At 37.3% G+C, this 5,893-nt stretch overlaps 1 long non-coding RNA gene across 1 annotated transcript; it reads left to right on the top strand.

The window, feature by feature from the left end:
- The first annotated feature begins 3,439 nt into the window (after positions 1-3,439).
- Positions 3,440-4,804, top strand: LOC139728098 (uncharacterized). The gene is made up of 3 exons (XR_011710787.1): positions 3,440-3,606; positions 4,277-4,380; positions 4,775-4,804. It is a non-coding gene; the product is annotated as an uncharacterized lncRNA (long non-coding RNA).
- Positions 4,805-5,893: the final 1,089 nt, after the last annotated feature.

Raw genomic sequence — 5,893 nt, 5'->3', positions numbered from 1 at the left:
CATATGAGTTATATGCAAGGCTTCTGTATTATTCTGGGTTACTCTCTAAAAAAATCGAGTGAAAATATTCACTCTTAAAGGAGTGAATTCAAAAAAGAGTGAATTTAGCATGAAATTGGAGTGAATTTTGAGTGAAAATGTTCATTTTCACTCATTTTGGAGTGACCTCAAGGATCACTCGAAGATTTTGGAGTGATCCCTGAGGTCACTCTAAAACGAGTGAAAATGATCATTTTCACTCAAAATTCACTCCAATCTCACTCTAAATTCACTCTTTTTTGAATTCACTCCTTTAAGAGTGAATATTTTCACTCGATTTTTTAAAGAGAGTAAGTATTATTCTTGTGGGGCTTTTTTAAGAGATTTTATATTACAACGCCCAATCAGCAGTGCATCCAAACAACACAACGACAATTAAGCATAAATTATACTCCTTGATGACAATGCATGCACTGAAAAGGACAACGTCCCAACACTAACCACACAATGCACAAGTCAGCACTGGCGTAGCCGGGGGGGGGGGGGGGGGGGGGGGGGCGATGGGGGCGGTCGCCCCCCCTAAGATTTGGACCGGGGATTTGGGAGGCGGAAAAAAAAATGCGTGTATACTGTATGCATGCACATGAAGCGGGTCTCCTTTGCAACCTTTCATCAAATAAGATTTTTTTTTTTGAATATTTCACTCAAAGTGTGCACCAGATCGTTGAATTTCAATTCAAAATATGCAAAATCTCTCGTGCTTGGGACCCCCTCCCAAACCCTCCCCCTCTGTGCCTCTTTCCCTAGCTAAGTACACTTTTTAGATTTACAAAAATTATGAATAATTCTGAGTACACAAGACTTATCACTTATATTCCGAAAACTCAAGGTTCCTTCATGTATAAGGGGAATTTCCCCTTTTAATCGACCCTTTCCTCCCTCAGCCCCCCCCCCCATTTTTTTTTTTTTGGGTGATTTCCCAAATGTTGATTCCATCAAATCGTCGGTGTTTTCACGAAGTGGCACGACCGGCCAAAATCGAGTAAATTTTCGATTTTAAGATTTTTGCATATTATGATAGTAAATACCGAGATCTACAACCTGACAAATTTTTGAACCTCAATCTCAAATAATTACGTAATAGTAACGACCGTGTCACTTCGTGAAAACTTCCACTGGTCGGTCTACGATTTTCACGAAGTGGCACGATCGCGGGTTGACGGTGCGTATACGCCGGACGTCATCATAAATCATTCATCTGCCAAACGTCCTCGTACGCGCGCGTCTAAAATGGCTGCGCCCAGAGCAACGGAAGCTAGACAAATGAAATCGGTAAAGTTACATATCGCTCTGTATTGACACTTTAATTGTTCATTTTTCACATTCTTGAATGTAGATTTATGAATGAGGAATTAGAATATCAAAACAGCGTAAATATGTATTCTTGCAGATCACATTGACTTCGTTTGGCGCTGTCCTAGGTTCGTTATCTACGTGTGCAGTCCCACATCTATTATTCGGTGTAAGTGGAGAATAGGCAGGGAAAGTGATTCGAACTAAAGTCAAATGAACACGTCTCACATTTGCATCGAATCTTAAACGCACTAACTGGTGATATATTGTGAAGTTTTATTGTTTCCTGTATTACGAGCTCAAATACGTAATGCAACGACCTACTTCCCAGGTGGCAGGTAGACTGATTTAACTCTCTTATCTTACTTGATTATGTCTGAATCTTCCAGGAATTTAGATCCATTTAAGGGAGTCTATATCTAGGCCTACAACTTCAACATCTAATTAAGATAGTTAACAGTGTTACAATGTTAATAGTGTTCTTGACCTGTCCAGGTTACCTGTCTAGGTTACTCTGAAAGTGATGTTATTTCACTGACTACCTTTGAATTCTCAATGAAAAAAAAAAATGATCTTAGAGTTACTTCTGCTAAAAGTCTAACGTTAAATCAGGGAGGTCCTCTTCCCATCTCCCTGTCTAAATTCAGGCGTTACCAACAACAATGGAGACTTTGATAATGTTGTCGAGAATACCGTAACAGCAAATTTGATTTGGATAGACAACAAGCAAAATGCAACGTTTATGCTCAGCACCTGAATTCATAAATTGTTCTATCATGCTATATTATGAGCCTAAAAGCCTCAATGTGGTCGTAATTGGCCTATACGTGGCAAGTACTTTTGCCTAAGTTTGCAATTTTTCGTTTTGTTTGTTTTGATTTTCTACAATCTATGGTTCTTTGAAACACTAGGGTTTTTTGGGGGGGGGGGGGTGGAGGCTGGGGATTCGGAGCTGGGCAAATTGTAAAATTAAACCAAAGAGATGTTCATTGTTCATAAACTTCAGATTCTGGTAAGCCGGAGAATATAGACCTGAAAGGGATGGGGGGGGGGGGGGCAGTGTGATGTTTTGCAAATCTGTGCATCAATTTTATGATCTTACAGAACTGGTAGTGATGGAGTTTCATGTGACTGACATCTTTCATTCATCTTCCTTTACAAACAGATATTGAGGCCTTTGTGTGGACAACCCAACAACTTGCAGACTGGAATGAAATGAGTGCTGTCCTTCGATGATGGGCTACTTTACAGTATTGTACTCCATACGATACCGCATTCCTGCAGATTTCTCCTATCATCTCAAGCTTGAACAAGACCCGTAAGTTACATTGCTATCTGTCAAGGATTTAGAGTAAATTAGACAGACCAGTGTGTAATAGACAGTGCAGGCACACTACTGGTAATAATAATATTACTAATATGATTTGCCACACTAATATGATTTGCCACATACTAAAATAATTGTTTTGATTACCTTTGAATTCTCCATGAAAAAAAAATGATTTTAGAGTTACTTCTGCTAAAAGTCTAACGTTAAATCAGGGAGGTCCTCTTCCCACCTCCCTGTCTAATTGAGGCGTTACCAACAGCAATGAAGAGTTTGATAATGTTGTCAAGAATACCGTACCAGCAAATTTGATTTGGAATAATGGATAGGCAACAAGAAAAAAACAAACAAAAAAACTCCTGTGCAACGTTTATGCTCAGCACATGAATTCATAAATTGTTCTATCATGCTATATTATGAGCCTAAAAGCCTCAATGTAGACGTAATTGGCCTATACGTGGCAAGTACTTTTGCCTTAGGTTGCGATTTTTCATTTTGTTTGTTTTGATTTTCTACAATCTATGGTTCTTTGAAACACAGAGGGTTTTTTTTTTGGGGGGGGGGGGATGGAGGCTAGGGATTCAGAGCTAGGCAAATTGTAAAATTAAACCAGAGAGATATTCATAAACTTCAGATTCTGGTAAGCTGTAGAATATAGACCTGAAAGGGATGGGGGGGGGGGGGGGGGGGGCAGTGTGATGTTTTGCAAATCTGTGCATCAATGTTATGATCTTACAGAACTGGTAGTGATGGAGTTTCATGTGACTGACATCTTTTATTCATCTTCCATTACAAACAGATATTGAGGCATTTGTGTGGACAACCCAACAACTTGCAGACTGGAATGAAATGAGTGCTGTCCTTCGATGATGGGCTACTTTACAGTATTGTACTCCATACCACATTCCTGCAGATTTCTCCTATCATCTCAAGCTTGAACAAGAACCGTAAGTAACATTGCTATCTGTCAAGGACTTAGAGTAAATTAGACAGACCAGTGTGTAATAGACAGTGCAGGCACACTACTACTAATAATAATATTCCTAATATGATTTGCCACATACTGAAATAATTGTTTTGTCTTACTCTTTCTTTAATTACAACTGTATTTGTAGTTTTATGAATGTGAAGCACTGACATAACATGGAATCCAACATTTTGACATCTAATTATCTGTAGTCATGTTGCATTTTGGTATAAAGGCAATGTTGTCCCTCAGTCTGATTTTGATGTGGTAGCAGTGTGCATTTCTTCAGTGTCATGTATCTTTCAGGACTGTTGTAACTGTAGTTTTTTATTGTTAGTTTGATTATTGTTGTGCTTTTATTTTTTTATTGGAGGGGGGGCAAGGGAGATGAGGAAGAACAGTTACACACTCTGTACTGATATGAGATACCATCAACTTTGCAAAAGTCAATGGCACATACTGTATGACAAATTCTTGGCAGAGAAGATGAAAATGAACTGTCTCAATATACATTTATAGTTTTACTCATGTCAATGTGTTTTTTTCTTTGTTCACTCAGAAGTCAAATGTCTGAGACATTACTTACATGGAATTGACTGTGTCACTGATTTTCACTTGTGATGTCCTGCTTTCTTTATTCTTTACTTTAGTTCTGCTCCTGATTCTAGTCAACAATATGTTCATTCACCATTTCGTCTGGCGTAGCATCCTCTTTTTACTGCACTCAAAGGTTACATTGTGCACCATGCTAAAGGTGAGCAAGATCAATAAACAGCATAACACCTTTTCATGTAGTATTTGGTTTTATTTTGTCATAGACAATTACTAAGAAAATCCAGTGTCAATGGACAATTAGGTGTAATCCTACTACAGTCTTGTTATGCACATTATCACATTGATTTAAACTTTATGATAAAAAAAAAAGATGTATTACAACTTTGTAGCACTTTTGAGTAAAACATTACCAAAGTGTTGATATGAAAGGAACATTATCATACAATTATTTTCTTAGGGAAATCGGTGTAGTTTTAGAAATGTGTGAAATTAATTAAGAAGTATATTATGACTGTTGTATCAAATGTCATCATTCTCCTCTGCAATGGAGAAGTAACATTGTCTGTGAAAAACAATTGTTCCTCTTTGCATAGGGAGAGAAGCAGATAACAACTGTCTACTGGGCAATTCCACGGTAACTAGGACACAGGTGCCAAAAATTCAAAATGATATTTGTTTCAAACACCATACATTCTCAGACAGTACTTGAGTTGAAGTTTTAAGAATCATTATGTTTTTCAATAAAAGCGGCCATTTTGATTTTCAAAATGGCTGCCAAAATATGCCTATAACTCAATGGTGAAAAGAGTGTATTGTCGCATAACTTACTCTCTGTATATCCACTTTATTAGTACTCTAAACAACAATCTTTCATATGTATGCAGTTACCAGAGAAGTCTTTTACCACACGATAGAAAAAAAAAGCTGGTAGCTTTAAAGAATTTGATAAAAACTGTTAATTACTTTGATAATGATGGATGTAACGTCAGTTACCAAAAACAAGGAATTTTTAAGTTTATTCATCAAAGGAAGTGAGCTGTATGATGTAACTTGGGATTTCTAATGTATGCCCATATGCCTTTATTTCAATACCAGAAATAAGGATACTTGGCATACTGGAGAATCAAAATGAACACTACAAAATGTGTAACGTCAGTTACCGAAACGTCATACACGAGTATGTAACGTCAGTTACCATGACAGTAATTATAACTGAGGCAAATTTTTTGACTTTTGGCCATTTCAATACATCTGGGAAGTCAACTTAAAACAAAGAGCAGCAATCCCTTTCATAGGAAGTGATGTCATTACCATGGTATGTCCATGGATACCAGGTATTTTTTTTTTCTAAATTCATTTATTCATTCATTTACCATGATTATCTTTTTTTTTTTGGGGGGGGGGGGGGGCTTGAGCTTTCGATTTTTGATTCAGCACAAGTTTAAGGTTAAATCATCTGGAAGTTTAGTTTGCCAAATGCAGTATATGCACTCAAATTCGTACATTCCCAGTCCTACGGGATGATAAAGCTACCAAAGTTTGTAGGCGTAATCAGTGACATGATTGCATGTTAACCACATTTTCTATAAAAAAAAAAAAAAACTTCTGCACAGCTGTATACCAACAGTTTAACAATCTTCACCAATGTTTGCTTTCGCTGGCATTTTTTTTCTTTTTTTTTCAGGAAGCTTAGTCAAGTTTCTACCTCAAGG

Source organism: Diadema antillarum, unplaced genomic scaffold (genome assembly GCF_040938485.1).
Source record: "Diadema antillarum isolate AM-2024a unplaced genomic scaffold, OU_Dant_1.0 seq00000164_RagTag, whole genome shotgun sequence".
NCBI lineage: Eukaryota > Metazoa > Echinodermata > Echinoidea > Diadematoida > Diadematidae > Diadema > Diadema antillarum.
This window is presented reverse-complemented; position numbering and strand designations above follow the sequence as displayed.